The 18182-nt window shown below is 38.7% G+C and overlaps 6 long non-coding RNA genes and 1 pseudogene across 10 annotated transcripts; 2 read left to right on the top strand and 5 right to left on the bottom strand.

The window, feature by feature from the left end:
- Positions 1-205: 205 nt before the first annotated feature.
- LOC124338158 lies at positions 206-5933 on the top strand. Of its 4 annotated transcripts, XR_006917681.1 has the most exons (9): positions 206-216; positions 3467-3536; positions 3593-3710; positions 3782-3907; positions 4059-4586; positions 5074-5256; positions 5312-5427; positions 5502-5683; positions 5751-5933. It is a non-coding gene; the product is annotated as an uncharacterized LOC124338158 (long non-coding RNA). The 4 variants fall into 4 exon arrangements; XR_006917682.1 differs by lacking the exon at positions 206-216 and having other exon boundaries at positions 3406-3536; positions 5095-5256; XR_006917679.1 differs by lacking the exon at positions 206-216 and having other exon boundaries at positions 3406-3536; positions 5760-5933.
- LOC124338159 lies at positions 2332-2743 on the bottom strand. The gene is made up of 3 exons (XR_006917683.1): positions 2693-2743; positions 2533-2632; positions 2332-2443 (listed from the first exon to the last, which is right to left on the bottom strand). It is a non-coding gene; the product is annotated as an uncharacterized LOC124338159 (long non-coding RNA).
- Positions 5934-6113: 180 nt separating the features above from the next.
- LOC124337793 lies at positions 6114-13259 on the top strand (annotated as a pseudogene).
- On the bottom strand, positions 7652-8895 carry LOC124335987. The gene is made up of 4 exons (XR_006916982.1): positions 8764-8895; positions 8615-8702; positions 7834-8514; positions 7652-7761 (listed from the first exon to the last, which is right to left on the bottom strand). It is a non-coding gene; the product is annotated as an uncharacterized LOC124335987 (long non-coding RNA).
- LOC124335986 lies at positions 9372-10047 on the bottom strand. Its single transcript, XR_006916981.1, has 3 exons — positions 9887-10047; positions 9689-9762; positions 9372-9627 (listed from the first exon to the last, which is right to left on the bottom strand). It is a non-coding gene; the product is annotated as an uncharacterized LOC124335986 (long non-coding RNA).
- Positions 13260-14085: 826 nt separating the features above from the next.
- Positions 14086-16175, bottom strand: LOC124338540. Its single transcript, XR_006917867.1, has 6 exons — positions 16084-16175; positions 15206-15456; positions 14657-14791; positions 14526-14582; positions 14289-14407; positions 14086-14216 (listed from the first exon to the last, which is right to left on the bottom strand). It is a non-coding gene; the product is annotated as an uncharacterized LOC124338540 (long non-coding RNA).
- A 100-nt stretch (positions 16176-16275) lies between these two features.
- On the bottom strand, positions 16276-17382 carry LOC124338541. Of its 2 annotated transcripts, none has more exons than XR_006917868.1 (5): positions 17236-17382; positions 16909-17148; positions 16691-16819; positions 16440-16630; positions 16276-16358 (listed from the first exon to the last, which is right to left on the bottom strand). It is a non-coding gene; the product is annotated as an uncharacterized LOC124338541 (long non-coding RNA). The 2 variants fall into 2 exon arrangements; XR_006917869.1 differs by having other exon boundaries at positions 16909-17144.
- Between the last annotated feature and the right edge of the window lie 800 nt (positions 17383-18182).

Genomic DNA, 18182 nt, shown 5'->3' with positions numbered 1-18182 from the left:
ATATGGCTGAAATATTGTGTGCCTGGTTTCAAGCCATCCAAACATTCTGTGTTGTGTTCACTTCATTTTGATCCGTCTTTGATGACATGGACACCTCGGCGCAAATCGAATAGATTAAGAAACAGCAAACTTAATCCTATTGATCTGGATGCAAACCCCGAAGCAGCGGAACCTCTAGACGATTTAGAAATCGTTAATTTCGACACACCAGTCAAGGTTGCAGAATCTCACAGTCAACATAATACATCCCCCTCGGTCTCTTCTCACTCTGTTCGGAGGCAACTCATCACTGAATCTACGACTCCAATTAAAAGAGCAAGATTAGATAAAAACTGTGAAACACCCGAAACACCACCTAAGAAGTGTACCAGTCCAATTGAAAAAGATTATGAATTTGATGAAGCTGTGGACGGTGCTGCGAGTTTCATCAACTCAACAGAAAAAGCTTCATTACATGACAGAGATTACTTTTCGCCGAACAGAAATAGCTGTATTGATGACATCAACAGACTTACAGAAGAAAACAATCGTATAAGGCAGGAATACAAAGAGCACATTGACCGTCTAAAGAGAGAAATTCGTGAACTAGATGCGAAGCACAATTGTGAAATAGACTACCTCAAGCAAGTGAATGTTGGTAAAAAGAGAAAATTGGCCGCAATGGCATCCCGTGAGCGCAAGAGCCACATTGAACTAAACGTCAAAGAGGGTAAAATTAAAATATTGAAGCAGCAGTTGAAGAAGTCAAAAATGCAATGTGAAGATCTAAAGAAAGCTAACAAAAACACCATCAAGAAAACCGACCTGTCCGAAACCGCTTACCAACTCTATGTTAACGAGAAGTTAAATTCTGGAAAGAAGAAGGAGAAACGCAGATACTCGAAGTTCATCCGTGACCTGGCAATAAACCTAAGTTATTATTCCAACACCGCATATGAAAAAATTAGATCGGTTTTTACCTTGCCATCTGTCCGGAGTCTTCGGCGCTACCTTGCGCCAGTTGGTTGTAATTCCGGAATTTTAAGAAACGCATTATCCCAAATACAAAAAGACATCGCAGACGGAAAACACGGGAAAGATGTAACTTTGAGTGTGGATGAGATGTCCATTAAGAAGGCGTTATGCTACGATCCACAATTAAAGAAATATTTGGGATTCACAGATTTTCCTGATGATAAACAATCAAGTCGAGAAACAGATCATCAACTTCTTGCTACTCAAATATTAGTGTTCTACGTCGTTGGATTGGATGGAAAATGGAGATCTCCCGTCGCTTACTACTTCACGACTCATTTAACGGGGCTAAGCCAGTCAAAAGTGCTTAATGATGTTATTGTTGCCTGTCACGAATTCGACGTAAATGTAAAAGTAGTTACTTTCGACGGGTTGGCTGCAAATTTGACGATGGTCAATTGTCTTGGAGCAAACATCAAATTTCCAGATAAACGACCAACGTACATTCCAAGACGGCCAAGGAAGAGGACTCCTCAGCAAATAGTAGCCGACCGCATCAAGTACGCACCAATGAAAACTACATTCAGTCATCCCAAGACAAATGAAGACATTCACGTGATGTTAGATACCTGCCATATGTTAAAATTAGCACGGAATTTATTATCAGAAACAGAGAAAGGAATCGTGATACCTGGCTTTTCTCGTCCAGCAAAATGGTCGTTCATCACCGAGCTTTTTGAATACCAGAACCTTCGTCTTGGTAACAAATTAACAAAAAGCCACGTCGACATTAGTACACATAAGATGAAAGTAGTTCTTGCTGCGCAAGTATTGAGTAACTCAACAGCGGATGCTCTTCGCCATTTACGCGACGAACTAAAACACCCAAAGGTAAAAATTATTTTTAGTTGCGTTGCGAAAACAAGTTTGATTTATTTTACCATTGTAATTTACTCGTTTCTCTAGTTTGTCGGAAGTGAGGCCACAGAGGAGTATTGTCGTAAATTCAACAAGTTGTTCGACATGCTGAACTCGTGGAATCCGAAACAAACGAACGATAAAGCTCCACTGACAATTTCAAACCTGCCAGAAAAAGAAAAAGAATTATTAGGATTCCAAAAATGTCTTACATCTTTGAAACTCACTACGGGTACACTTGTTTGTACTAGTAGGCGAAAGGCAGTTGCAGTTGGCTTTACAGCCACAATAATATCTACTGTAGCACTTGCCTGGGACGTGTTAACTCAATCCAACTCCTTAAGTTGTCTATGCACAAGACTTACTCAGCAAGATCCACTCGAGCATTTCTTTAGCATTATTCGATTAAGGGGTGGGTTAAATAACAATCCCACTGCAATCCAAGTGAAGTACATTATGAGAAAGCTTCTCGTCATAAAAAGTGGTGGTGTGACAGCTTCTTTATCATCCAACTGTTCACTTCTTCCTTCAACCACATTGGAGGACCAAAATTGTCAAATTGAACAAAATCCTGTGGAGGAAGAGATTGCGATTGAAATGGAGATGTTCTGTAATGAGGAAGAGTTAAATTCTTCAAATATTGATGATGCGTTTACAAACCAAAGTCTTGCATACATTGCTGGATATTGTGTTGTGAAAATGGAACGTCAATTTGACTGCAACATGTGCAGAAAAGCACTATATGACTCTACTGAGGACCCTTTGGATAAAGATGCAGCGAACATTAAAAAATTAAGAAAGAACAGATTGATGTGTATACCTTCGAACTCTGTGTACAAAATTGTACTTGCATGCGAGTCTGTCTTCCAAATGTTGTTGTCACAAGGATTAAAATCTTCTCCATGTGATGTAATTGCAATGTCAACCCAGAAAGTACTTACAATTATTGATGTTAATGCCATGTTTCCTAGTCTTCATTTGCCAGCACATTCAGAAAAATGTGAAGTCAAAAACCTGGTCAAATCTGTCGCTTTGAGGTTTCTTAAAGTAAGATGTTTATCCTATATCAAAGTATTCAACCAAAATGTATCGCAAGAAACTTCTAACCGCAACCAGTTAACTAAGCTTATATTATACAACAACCTGTAAACCAAATTGTGTTTTAAAAAACTCTTATTTCAATATCGAACTGCACCGTGTTAACATTCCAGTTTTAAGTTGGGGAAACGAGATGACAGAAACTCGTCTGCTAACGATGAAGGGAGGGCATTAGCCGCTAGATGGCGCGCGGAAAAGTGTCATGGCCGCTTTAACACGGCAGTGTCCCATCTCCTTATCTCTGGGGGTGACGCGTTGACGTCGAAACATTTTATTAACAATAAGCAATAACAAAGAAAAGGAAAAATATTAACAGTAAAAAAAACACAATGATATCATGTAAAATAATTAGAATAAAACGTAATGAATAAGAAAAATTAACGAAGTCTGAAAAAAAGTTGAAAATAAATGTTTTAAATTGTTGAACTGTCAACTGTGCTGCATTAGTCAGACGATTTAATAAAAAGAAACACATTTTTGAAAATGTGTTTATTAGCAGTCTAGTCAGTTTAGATTGGAATCTTGAACAGTTTTAATCTGATTTAATCGAGGAAAACAGAATGAAGGTAACGTACTCTTTGTCTGCAATTTCATTGCTTTAAAAGGTTAATTTATCAATCAGAGACTAGATGTTCTTCAAATCTTGGCAGAAAGGAATGAAAGAAGAAAACGCGAACTGGAGCTCAATGGTTTACCGTCAGAAAGCAATGATTGTTTGCCCATAACCCAAAATTTTTCAGGTCAGTTAACATATAAAGGCTTATTTTCTGTTTGGGCCCAAAACAAAACTTACACACATTTTCACTCAAAGACTCCATCCTCGTTGAATCATCATCCCAGAGTGCTTCGTCAAAAAGTAGTAGACAGGAAGAATTAAATCGTGCTACAGTTCTGGATATTTTTTATGACACACACGTTTATCGTTTTTATTCAGAAGGTAAATTCTCAATTGATGAATTGTTTTATCTTATTATCATCTTCATTCATTCCCTTAGACGAAGTAAACTATTCTTGGCTTGATAAAGATCTGTGTATTGAAGATGTTCCAAACTTGTGGCTCTAACTGATTGTTTCTCATTTTGTTTTAGGGCAATCAATTACAACGATCACTGAAAACCTGCAAATTATCATGTGATATTTGTTCTTTCTAATGTCAGTGACAACAAGCAAAGATGTGGCAGAAGTGTGTCTTAAGATTCTTTCAGAAAAAATATCAGTTAAAACTCAACAATTCTGTGCTATTGAAGTGCCTGATTTACTTATAGTCCTGATGAATTTTGGTACTGTTCTAAGTAAGCTTTGGCCTGCGGCTTTGGACATTTCTTTTCCTCGCCCATTCCGGAAATTTTCCATGAACAGTTTCGATTCGGAAAAACATCATGTCCCTTACCCTCGCTTTCTATTTGGAGAAAATATTGTCTCTTCAGTTTCAATGTGTAAATCCCTATTTTTCCGAGAACGAGAAAATTGGAATGTGCAACCTTTTGCTAAATCTTTACATGGCCAATTTTATAGCTGGAGACACTTTTCTAATAACTCACAAAATCAGAGACATTATATCACATATACTTGAAAGTTTTACAGTAGAGGAATGGAGTGAACTTAATTTCAAAATGGTATTTCTTTTATATTGTCACGTTCAGCCTGTTTCGTGTAGTCTAATCATGTTTCCTTCCTTCTATTGTGTCTGCCTGGTGGCCGCTAGATGGTGTTGGTTGCTTGGCTGGCTAGTTAAACCGGGTTCGTCTTTCTTTCTCTTGATAAGTTCGCCTGCTGTTGCCCGGTCCGGTCGCAAGCTAGTTTGCTCTGTTCTTTTCTGTGCGTGTTCTTTCCCTGTGTGTGCGTGTTTCGCTCTATCGAAGTGTGTGTTGCTCGTGTTAGATTAGACCCACTAGGGGCACCATCGGAGTAGTTAGTAAGTTAGGATAGTGTAGACCGATGGTGTGATTCACTGTTCCGTACTGTGCCAGTGTCGACGGCCAGCGTCTCAGTGATTTGCATTGGAGTGTCACATTCAACAAGTGTATTAATAGCCATTTGAATCTGCCCGTGACAATATTATGTTTTGTTTTAAGTTCTTCAACTTATCTTTTTGGTTTTAAGATTGAAGAACTTGTTTTGCAGCGTTGGATTGAGAACCTGGAACCTACAGCGATTGTTCAACGGATTACGTACAGTATACCAACGACTACAAGCCGTGGAGTGATGTTTCAGCAGTCTGCCGCCTACTTTGCGATACAACATCTCATGAATTTGGAAGAAGTTGACCTTCCCGGCCGTGTTTCGGTAACTAAAATAAAACTTGGTTTAATATTTGACCTAAGAAGCATAATTTTAATAGGTGAAAGACGTAAATCGATTGGTTGATTTGTTAAGTCGGCAAAAAATTATCGGACGTTCAGCATAGTTACTTTGCTCCGTTTAACCTTGGACGTTAATGATCCGTCGATAAAAAAAGTAATGATTATCCTAATTTATTTTCCTCGATAGTTCAATATTACATTTTTATTCTTTTTTCTATATATATTCAGAAAGAAATGAAAAATCTTCACATAAAGTTGAGCGAAGTCCGTCATGGAATCAATGATCTTTCGGATAAGTTGGATACAACTCCAATGCTTGTTAAAGATTTAATGTGTGAGATTTCGCTCTTCTGGAAAAACTCCATTCCTATTGATAATGTTGTGCGAGTAAATTAAACAGCTGCCAACCGGTAATTTCCCGCCAAGATATTTATTTTATTTAAAACTTGTTTTTAACGACACTTTGGTTGCTACAAGAGTACAAAGACGATGGGCTCCCATTTATTTTCCAACGACCACCAGTATCCTTTCCGGTTGTATAGAAGATGATGAAAACGTGTAGTGCCTTACACTTTTCAGTGATAGATTCTGATATAATTATTTTTCTATTGTTTATTGATGCCACTTGGAATACTAACAGATTCAGCGTCTTTTCAAATAGTTTTATCAACGAGTAAAATTTGAAGTAGCACATCTTCAAGTATATCGTAGTGTTATTTATAATGTTGCACATCGACGTCTTCACAAGAAGAAAAGTTTAAAACGTCGTTTTACTTTGAACTGGACGGAACGTTCCGGTTTACACCATAGCGGCATAGCAAACCACAATAGAAATTGTAAATGCAATTGTAAATGCGAATCATAGGTGGCGATGAAACATTTATTTTAGTCTGCTAAACAAGAGTCAAACTACGTGTTTTCCTTTTCCCTTAATTTCAGCAGTTTGTGTCAACTAGAACTAGACCCATTTCTAATTATCCCACATCATTTCGCAAAAATAAAGAATCAAAAATGAAGAAATTCAAAAGTGTATGGTAACTTTCATCTTTTTAAAATGGCGCTTAGTGTAAGAATAGCAAACTACGCCATCTATCAGTCAAGAGGGTAACTTCCTATCTTGACTGTTTAGCATCAACTCCCTCTACTCTATTATTCTGTGTGACTTATGTCAAGAAGTTCTTATCTCCACTCTTACTGTGATCTCTCTCCCGAACAGACTGTAAGTGCCAAAAGACAGATATTGTATGACATACTTGGAATAGTTTAAATAAATGACCTCAGTTAATTGCATATATATTGTACCAGTTTATTTAAACTTCACAGGTTATGGGCCCAGAGTTACGTAACTTAAAGTATGTCTAACGAATCCACAATTTCGCTATGCCACCATGCTCAAGCTTAAGGTGCTGAGACTAGAGAACATTGTCTTAGGCACTGAATCCAAGCCTCGTCATTTAACAAAAAGTGCTCTCGTGTTAAATATCAAACTTTGTGTTTCCAGTGTGGCCAGTCGAACCATGCTCATGTGGGCAGTCTAACTAAGTCTGTGCAGCTCCGAATTTAAAAACTGATTGTAAGGCACGTGTTAATTTCAACCGTGCAGTCAGAAAACAAGTCTCAGGTCACTAATGTGAATGAGCAAAACTGATTGTAAGGCACATGTTAATCCATCTGTGCAGTCAGAATGCAAGTCTCAGGTCACTTATGTGAATGAGCGAAACTGATTGTAAGGCACGTGTTAATTTCAACCGTGCAGTCAGAATGCAAGTCTCAGGTCACTAATGTGAATGAGCAAAAACTGATTGTAAGGCACATGTTAATTCATCTGTGCAGTCAGAATGCAAGTCTCAGGTCACTTATGTGAATGAGCAAAACTGATCGTACAGCACGCGTTGATCTAACTGTGCACAGACAATTCCCTCTGTCTGTGACTTGTGATTGAAACTTGGGTGACCAAAGATCTGCAAGCTAAACAATTGATCTATTATAACATCGAGCCGACCTACCAGAGCTCTATCAAGGCTCTGTTACTGCCCAGGAAATTTGGCAAAGGCTACTGGCTGAGTTTGCTGATGTTGCAGCATCTAATGTCCAATCACCTCTCGGTAAATTCAACAGCTACAGGATGAATCCAGACCATAAGGTCACTACCCATGTCAATGTCTTCAGGCAGATGGCAGAGGAGCTTAGAGGTGTGGGACAGCCACAGTCTATTGATATAATCGTGTCCAAAATCATCCAAACTCTACCCCCAAGTTATGCTGTGTTCGAGACGATGTGGAGCGGTCTACCAGTGGCTGATCTGACCATGGCTAATCTCACAGCCAAACTATCGGAAGAGGAAAGAAAGCTGAATGATAGAAGTAAGCGAAACACAATTTGAAGTTTCTTGTTGTATTGGATACTAATCAATGCGGGATGACAACTATTCAATCTGGTTTCGGATCTTTCCTAATTGTTCAATTTCGCATTCCACGACGTCTCCTTCCTTTAAATTTTTTGTTGTCGAAAGAAAGTCTTAGGAATGCTTCTTAATGGGTAACAAAAATACGAAATGCACCTGTAAGAATTGTGAAGGTTTTAGCAAATCCACCAGATCCTGAGTGTTCCAGTTAAAATTATATCACCAGGAAGCAGTGTGCAAAACCTGGTGGTTGTCAACATATTAACATGAGATTGGTGACATCATGTTAATAATGTTACATAATTTGACAAAAAGGATATGCAGTCAAAGACTCCGTGAATGAGCTGATTGGTGTTGCTTGTTTGTTTGATATGGCCATTGACGCTACATGAAATTTTCAAGTTATGTGGGTCGGGAACTTTGTCAGCTGTAAGGATGTCTGGCCCTATGGGACAGAAGCCATCCATTGTTTTCCCGAGTAGCCACCGACCACCGTTTTTTTTTCCTTGTGCCAGTCGAGTGCAGTCAAGTCGTTCGCAACTGTGTAGCCGAAAACGTAATCTTTTGCTTAACTAAATTCAATATTCTTTCCTTTTTTCCCCAAAACAACGGCCAGTTCGGCTTCCCAAAATACCTCCTGTCAAAGTAAATAGAAACACTTAAATTATTAAAAATTCTTGAAAGACTGAGTGCAGACATGAAAATTTGTGTACAGTTCAACCTTTGAAATGTCAGGATTCTTTATTGAGTCAAAAGGGTCCAGTGATTGAATTAGAAAACTTTGAGAAAACAAGAGGCTCATCTGGTGATGCAAATCACAGTTCTTTACAAGTGTCTCTGTAGTTAAAAAAAAAAAAAAAAAAAAAAAAAAAAAAAAAAAGGGTTATAATATCATATGAGTAAGCCAAAAAAAATGCCCCCAAAACTTTAACATTACCTTATTAATCAACAAGTTTTGAGGTTTGAGATCTCTGTGCAAAACACTTTTACTGTGGCAGAATGCAAGACCTCTTAAAAGTTGATACCTTCAAACAATTGAGAAAATTAATTTACAGCAAATTCTTGTAAACAAAATGGGTATCTTACATCAGTGATTGGACTTGCTCACTGTCTATCAAAGTATTTCTTCAAATCCTGGTCACAGTGCTCAAATACTAGGGTAAACTTTGTATCACTGTGGAGGACATCACGCAATCGAACCTGTTGATTATTTAGAAATGTGCTTAGTATAAAAAGTGTACAAAATTGTGCTAATGAAAGAAAAACTCACACTTAAGAATGTCTGTCAAATTTCCCACAGGATCTGCAGGGTTCCATAATTCATTTATATCTAAGCCATACAATTGTGTAACAACCAGATCTTGAACAAAAATCCTGGCCCTCTCTTCTCCTGAACTTTCAGCCAAAGCAGCTACAACTGCTTCATGAGGGACTTGACATAGGTTTCTGATTCACAGGGAAAATCCTAAACAAGGAATTTAGATTATGAAAACATTTTAAAAGTAAAGACTATTTCAAGAGAAACTTACTGAGCAAAGCATCAAGTCACCAAGCCCAATATGTTTGCCAACTGTTTCTAAATTTGAAGTAAAAGTCAGAAAGTCATGCATTGCCCTAAACACAAAACATCCAATTCACAGTTAAGCATAATCACACATTTGGGAGAATAGAATAAGAATCATACATGATGAGTTCTTCTGGGACTCGTGTGAATACTGCTCTGAAATAACCATTGGTAAATTTGCTTATCATTTCACCACCTGCTACAGCAAGTTCTTCATTGTTTTGAATCTGTAAATGGGAATCCACTCCCATATCTGACAATCTGGCATTTTTCCCTCTCAACATACGACTTGTGTGTTAATGCTGTTCGTAGTGTAGCTTCATTGAAATTTTCTCCAAGTCGTTTGCTAAATGCAAATATTTCAGCATCATCATCCTATTATTGAACTTTTTTTCAATAAAAACCGTTAGTTTATATCATATGTAAAGAAATGTGTGATATACTTACAAGCCTGACACGTTTCAGAGCCACAATCCCCTGATTTTCTCTATTCTTGGCCTTAAACACAGTTCCATATGTGCCTATTGAAATGCAAGAAAAGTGATGGAGATTAAATCATTGCTAATTTCACTACACACATGTGAAACGTCTGTATGCTTTTAATCCTTGGTGTCGGTTGGAAAACAAACATGTACGGAAAATTACCTTCGCCAATTCTTTCTAATTTTTCATACTTCTGCATTATAGAACAAGAAATCCTGTTGATTCTCGGGAAACTCTTAATGAACTTAAAACAAAATTAATTAAAACACTCTCGCAGTCGCACTCACAACAAAGCGAACTTTTTTTTATTGTTATGGCAGACGCCGGCAGGATCAATCTTGACAGTTTCCGTTTGAAACTTGCAATTTCCAACGCTAGATGGCGAAATATTTTCGTCTGCAATATTGCGTCTGCTCATGCTGTCACTTTTTTCTTTTCAAGTGGTCAGTTCAAACTTGTTCCCAATTTCGTTACTTTTGCACTTACTAAATCAATAAAGTTACAAAAGTTCAATTTAAAATCCTTTAAATCGAATGGTTATGAATTGTGTTGGACGATTGGCATCCTCAAGCCGTTTTTTTTCTTCTTCAAGGACTTTAAATTTTACATTTTGCAAAATCAATGTGAGCGATCAGCGATGGGTGAAGTAGCTGAAATAGCCAGGAAAGTTCTCCTTCCACCCGTCAAAGTTATCAACGATCGAAGCCACTTCGAACAAGGATTTCCTGTTTGATTACCAGAAGAAAGGCCTCGAGTGTCTACATCATATACTAAGTCTCAACCCAAAAATCTCTGCTTCAACGAGGATGGTTTGCAGTCATATTTAGTGTGTTAAAATCCATGATAATTCAAGATTCACCATCTGCCACGTCCTGCAACCTCAAGATTTTAATTTTCCATTCCATGAAAATCAAAGTGGCAAAGTTTCTTCCGTCAATAATTTTTCTGTATCGGACAACTACGCTACTGTTGGTGTTTCGCCCGAAATTCACGCTCTATCAGCAGAGGTATTAAATTTAAATTTTACCGTTTATGTCATCGGGGATTTGAGTAATTCCTTAATTTTTTTTTATTTTTTTTATCTTTGATCTATTAATAATGCTGAAAAGTAACATTTTTTAACATACTAGTAGCTTATTTAAACTTCACATAGATGCTTTATACTTGAAGGTAAATCGGCAAATAGTAATGCGCCATCGCGTCATCTGCAGAAATCCGAAGAGCAGGATTGCACAGTAATAATTTCTATGGAATTCAAAAGGGAAGTCAAAAAAAAAATCTTGAGAAATATCATAATTGTAGTCAATTCCTGAAGTAAATCTCTGCCTTTGGGACTCATCTTTGGAACAACGTGCGCGAAGCTACTTGCTGGTTGATAGATGGGTAATGGCTTGTAGTCTGGCAGTTGAGATATACCAGGCCAAACTTTTTCGTTTGGAGTTCCTATCGATTAATTTAATAGATATATGGTTGCCCTCCGTAAACCACTGTAGAATTCCGTACCAAGTAACTTGAATATCCGTTTTGAGTTGGTCGTCAATATCGCCTCCAGGAAAAAGGTGTCGCCCCGCGCCGGCAAGTTCTAAACAGATGAAATACTGATCACAAAATTGAATAGGACAGCAACGTTACCAGCAAACATGCAGCCCACAGACCACATATCAAGGGAAAGTTTTTTTTTCTTTTTTCAAATCCGGTATCCCGTTTATACTACTTCTTGTTTCATATGTATGTCGTGTTTGAGGGAAAGTATAAGAATAGCAAACTACGCCATCTTGCAGTCAAGAGGGCAATGGCAAACTCGTTAATCATGTCATAATCGGTTGTCTTCATTTTTCCTAACATATCCTCTCCATGCTGATGTCATGTTTGAGGGAAAGTTTTTTCAAACCCGTTATCCCGTTTACACTACCTCTTGTCTCATATGCATGTCGTGTTTGAGGGAAAGTGTAAGAATAGCAAACTACGCCATCTATCAGTCAAGAGGGTAACTTCCTATCTTGACTGTTTAGCATCAACTCCCTCTACTCTATTATTCTGTGTGACTTATGTCAAGAAGTTCTTATCTCCACTCTTACTGTGATCTCTCTCCCGAACAGACTGTAAGTGCCAAAAGACAGATATTGTATGACATACTTGGAATAGTTTAAATAAATGACCTCAGTTAATTGCATATATATTGTACCAGTTTATTTAAACTTCACACTTAGTATCATTAGATTATTTACACGTGAATGGCATGTGCTGTAACCTGCTTTCTGTTAAAATTTATTAGATGACGAATTCCGTTCGCTGGATCTGAGTGCAAACAAGTCGTTTAATATGAGATCTTACGGACGTAAAGTATACAAGAGAGCAGCAGTTCGCGTTCCAACTTAACGCGCTTTTGATCAAGATTGGCCCTCAGTCAGGCCAGTTGCCAGAGGTCTTTTCATCCAGCTAAGTGTCCTGCTGCCCTTATATCAGGGCTGGGTTGTTCCGGGGGCAACACTACCCGGTAAATTTGCCAATGCAGAGTTGATGAAGATCCCCAACTTTCTTCACTTGACACCACCCACTATTGAGAGACGATGCCAAGCATTGAAAAGTGAGAACCCTGCAGTATAATAGATATTTTAATTTAATAAAGCTTTAACCATTATTTGTTTGTAGAGTTCTGCACAGAGTGCTGTAAGAGTTGGATATCAACGATTGAAAATCATTCGATGACAACTAGTGTTTACCTCAATTCTTTCCCTTCATTGAGTGATGCCCGAGCCAGAATTGTAACACTCCAGGTCTGAATAGAAGAAAAACAAAACCGCATTTGATTTTCTGTTATAAAAGTAACTCTTTTCTCCCCTCATGTAGGTGAAATTGAGCTCTTTGATATTGGACAACCATGCCAAGGATAAATTCCTCTTTTTCCTGTACCAGCTGTACGTTTTGTAAGAAACACTTCAGAACTATTTAGGTAAATATGTTCAACTTTCTAACTGTGAGACTACAGACTTAGTTAGTCGGTGACTATCTCTTAACTTATTTGTTGTAGAATTTTCAGTTGGCTACCTTGTAAATGCTTGCTAGCTGTAGTTTCTTTTGCAACTTTTATTCTGAAGGATGGACTTTAACTTATGTCATTTTTGTTTTTGTAATTTAACTTATTTAAGTCACATTGTTTCCTTGATAGTTGATAGTAATTGAGTTTGTTTTAATAAATAGGATTATCAGTCTAGTAAAAGTATGACCTTCTTTGTTGCTGCCCAACGTACACATGGATTTGATGCAGCCAGCTGAGGGATTTAACTCTTGTAAATAACGTAAAGTGACATTTATTCCTCTGGATTAATTCATTTCATTTTGGTTATAGGTTCAGTTTTTTATGTTCGCGTTGTTGCTGTCCGATGTGGCACGTTGTTGAAGCCTATGCTGGTGAAAGATCTTTCTACATCAAGTTCAATTGGCCGTTCTGATGTTGTGTTAACGAAGTTGCATCATATTTTGTTAAATTGTCATCGTGACTATTGCAGTTTACCGTTTACAAGTTCAGAAGCAACAAAAACAAATATGGGATGGTTATGTCAAACAAATAACATTGTTTTTGGGGTTGGGAAAGTGAAGTGGTGGATGTTGGAGGGGGGATATTTCAAGTGTGGATAAAAATTCAGTTAATCTATAACCCTACAAATGTATACCTACCAAATTACCAATTAATCTCCTAACCCCACAAACATATACCTTCCAAATCCTTCAAACCCCGAAAACATTCACCTACCAACCCAGGCAACCCTTAACCCTACAAACCAATGTTAAACCTTATCCATGTAATATCTGTAATAATAAAAAAGAATACACTATATGAACCAAATTTTATTTTTCTTTTAAAATGTTCAAAAAATTCAATAGACAGAGCGTCCGGTTCAAGACGGTTTACTACTGCACGAGTTTAAACGCAACCCGCCACCACCGCTGCGGCAATGAGACAAAAAGCGATGGATGAGTTTTGCGGAAATCTGCATCGTCTTTGTAACTTGACTGACGGAGATTTCCACAAAAAATAAACCATGGCTATTTGTTTCATTGGGTAGTGGGTTGCTTTGTTTAACTCGCACATGCTGTTATAGGACATGTCTACGGCCCCCAGAGATATTTATCTGGACCGAGAAGAAGAGAGAAGTACGAGGCAAGTTTTACTGGGGAGATGTAGTCATACTAGGCTTCCGGGTTAGACACATGACCCTCCAAAAGTTTTCATCGGATCATGCGCCTTCCAAGTCCCCGTTCGACCAGAGCCCTCCCCTCCTCCTGGTTTCACAGCGGGTGAGTGACCACCGGCGGGCGTTGGTTAGTGGTTAGTTATTAGGGAAACGGGGCCACAGAAAAGAAGGGAGCCCAGATATGCACTTGTAATTTATCTACAACAAAATAACTTATTGATGCGTCTTGAATTTCCGCAATCTCTCTTCAGTTTCACGAATGGATAAAGGCTATTAAACAGCGGCGAAGGATTCACCTGAAAGTAGAATGGAGACTTATTTAAAAGTAACAAATTCCCATGTAAGATTGCAGCGACAGCAAGCATTACCTCAAATCAATCAATTTTCAGATTATCTTAAATTAGAAATCGTTACGGTGGTAACCGCAACCTTTGAAGTGGCAGCAAAGAATTGGATCTGATGAGGGCTTCAAAATCCGGAGTATAACCTAAAAGTGAAGTGAGACAATGGAGACACCAATGTCAAACAGGCAGAGAGTAAAACAAGCAAGCTGCTGCAATGAACAGTAGAACTTACAACAGCAACAACAGAACAGTATTCTATACCTCGGGGTGGAACAGAATAGGACTCGACTGTCGCCAACGATTCGCTGCCGTTGCGATCTGAGAGAGTGGGTCAATAAGTAAAATCTTCAACGTCAATTGAATGATAAAATGAAAGTAGAGAGAAATTTTACCAGTGCCTGTATGGGAACTGTCTTCATCCTCCAAAAAGAAAAAACGAGCGATAAAATGGCGGAATTCCAATGTTTAAACTAGTATCCATTCGCCTGGGCGGTTGAAAACAATCCAGGTTGCCATTCGAGGATAATCTGTTACGAATAAAAAAGAAGTGAAACTATTTAACTTGTTTGGTAGTAAAAGAAAGTCAGAGAAACTAATCTTGGTCGTCGCAAATTGCCTGTTCCACACAAATTGATGATTCAAACACAAAATCTCAGTGCTACGCGCACACGGTCAAATATTGATTTGTAACTTTTCTTTTCATTTCTTGTGTGTGTGATGGACTGTGGGGCGTCGCAAAAAGGCAGTCTGAGAAGTTTTTTTTTCGATTGAATAAACATCATCTGCTAAAACATGACTGCCGTTTTAAAATCTAATTTAGAAATCATCTACAGTCTACACACCTGACATCAGTCTGCGATATTTTAAATTGCCCCGCTCCCCCAGGCTTAAATTTAAGCAAATCCAATCCGTCCAGTTTTTGAGATTTAAATAATTCAAACCTTTTTCCAGGACGTGGCGGAATTTCTTGCCCGGCTGTCGGCTGACGAAAGGGGCCACCACGTTAGCCTTTGGCGTCTGCTGCTGCTCTCCCTCATTTTCCGACTCGCTAATCATTTCGAACGTTCCCCGTTCAGACTCGAATCGCTCCGGCTCGTCTGCAACGGCTGTATCGATTGCTGTTGTTGTTGTTCCGGTTGTTCCAGCGATGGATTTTCCACCTCCTTCGGTTGGGTCGGGACGGGCGAAAAAGCTGAAAAATAGAAACAGAGTCGTCATAATCAAAAGAAAATGATATGAATAAAGAAAACTGAAATAGCCATGAATTTGGAAGAGACATTGGGTGGGCTGACGGCGGGGGATGACGTAATCAAAGGACAAACAAGATACGACAAATGAGACCACGCACACAGGTGGCGCGCTAAGGGGCCCTTGGCGATAAAAGTGAGGAAATTCATATCAGTCCGTTTCGGTTGATTCAACACTAACGGATACATCACGCACCAGTGCACTCGAACCCACCGAAAAGTCGAAGCAGCGAATAAAGGAAAACTAATTTCGACTTGAAAACATTCGTGACTGTGAATAAGGAAAACATCACTAAACGTATTCCAGGTATGGGGCAATATTTGGTTGGCGAGTCCCGGCAAAAGTTGTTCTACGTGTCCCGACGCCGATAACAAACCTGTTGGAGATAAGCACGAAATATCGGACTCTGAGCTCTTTCGATTTTTGCTCGATGGGTGTTAACCCAACAGGGTGAATTGGGTTAGACGTTTGCTGGAAATAGGAGCCGATCCCAGCAGACGCAACAACAAAGGTCTCACTCCGTTTCAAGTGGCAGCGACACAAGAAAAAGCAAACGAAATTTTCGACTTACTTCTGGCAAGCGACAAAGTTGACATCAATGAAGGTGGCAAATTTGGATTGACTGTCCTTCATTTCGCACTGGCAACATCCAACGCGACTGCCGCTCGCTTCCTGTTATCAAAAGGAGCTGACCCCTACGTCGCTGATGAAAATGGTGTCACTCCACTTCACTTGGCGGCAAATTTTCCAAACTCCTTGGACAACAGCGGGCAGAATGTGCTACACGGCGTAAAGCAAGATATCCGGGAGCAAAGTGAAGACATTTCTGATCCTTTGAAAGGCGCCCTGGAGGTAATAGGAAATAAGAAATTCAAACTCAAACGATTACGAGTCCTATTCTAAATCTATAACAATTATCTCGTTTACTTTTTCATTTTTCGGTCCATCCCTGGTAGATTGGCAACACCTGCTGTAAATTCAAGTTGAAATTCCTCCAGAATCTCGTCCAGGATCTCGCCCAGCAGCTCGTCCAGTATCTCGCCCAGCAGCTCGTCCAGGATCTCGTCCAGCATCTTGTCTAGCAGCACGCCCAGCAGCGTTGGACGGTCAGCATTCACCTTGGAATAAATACAGAACATTAACAATAAAAACAAAGAATTATGGTGGAAAGCCTATACCGTCAGTCCATCCCATCAGTGCAATTAGCCAGCCAATTATATGTTGTGGCGTTCGATTAATTACTTGAATTGACAACACATCACGTAGCCATCAAGTTGGTTGTTTCCCAGGGCAATCAATGCGTCTTTCTGTCGGCAGTCAGAGAAGTTATGTCATCATTCTATCAAGTACAGTACAATGGTCTTTGCATATTAATCAAAATCGTTGCATTACTTACATCAATATAGAAGCGTAACCAGTCTCTAAAGTGAAGGTGGTGAATGCCAACCGGATTTCTCTTTCTTACTGGCACGACTATGCTGGTGACTTAGAAGCATCTCCTGTCATGATTCCCGTAGTCACTAATAAAGTGGTGAGACTGGACACCATCAGTAACCTATACAGCAGTGGGTACTGGTCGACGTTGGTTTCTTGTTGGTCGTCATCGTCTAGTCGGAGTTTCAAGGCCGCCTTCTTTCTTAGTAGTAGTTGGAATTGAACAACAGAATATTTGGAATGAATGGAGACAGTTTGACATCAAAGAGCAACTGTAGAAACAACTTACCACAGCGACAGCCAGAAGAAAGAGAATCAGAATCCATTTCATTCTATACAGGAGATTTGGAGGTTCTAAATATCCAATGCTGAAATGGGTCATCCTTTATACTCTCGCCACATTTTTCTACGTTGATAATAAATTAGCGCCCTCTTGTTTACACTCACTTGTGCAAGGCTAAAGCACGACCTAGAGTAAACTATGCAGATCTGCTAAAGTACAAAGAACGTCATCAATTCAATACATGAATTCTTTGGGTTATTTTTCTATTCACAACTTTCTCAGAATAGTAAAATAAAATAAAAATAATAATAGTAACTTACTTGCCAGTTGCCCTACATATTTCAAGTACTAAAATCCATTTCTTTCCACAAGATAACAAAATTGGTCGAGCAGTCAGCAGACGAACCTGTAACCCCCTCCCCCGAAAATCCACTCGAGCTACCCACCATCTAGCGGTCAAACCATTCATGTTGAAAATTCCAAAATTCAAACAAATGAAATGTTTTACCTAACTAAAAGTTAAAACGACACCAAGTGAGAAAAAAACGTCGAAAACAACTCGCTCAGCTTTTTTTTTAAGGATCGAAACGATGAGTTGCCTCCTGCCAGAGGTTTGGAAAAGCTCGACAATTTCGATTGTGGCTGATCTTTTCCATCAAATGGTTTCTGTTATAGAGGATTGCGCTTGTGAAAAGTCATTGTCGAATAGTTAACCGAGTTTTCTTTTGATATGAAACTGAGATTACATCATAAACTGTCAAGTATTACATGAGGTTACCCAAAGAAACACATTTCCTGAATGAATTCTTTTGTTCTCAAATAATGAATGGATGAATGATTGATTGGATTCTAAAAATTGGTCTTATAAGTTTGTATGTTTTCAAATATTAAAAAAAAAATCGATTTGTGACGCCAATTTTAAAAAGCCAATCGATCCAATATTGAAAATTAAA

This window comes from Daphnia pulicaria, chromosome 4 (genome assembly GCF_021234035.1).
Source record: "Daphnia pulicaria isolate SC F1-1A chromosome 4, SC_F0-13Bv2, whole genome shotgun sequence".
NCBI classification, from domain to species: domain Eukaryota; kingdom Metazoa; phylum Arthropoda; class Branchiopoda; order Diplostraca; family Daphniidae; genus Daphnia; species Daphnia pulicaria.
The sequence above is the reverse complement of the archived record's forward strand: the minus strand, read 5'-3'. Positions and strand labels throughout refer to the sequence as shown.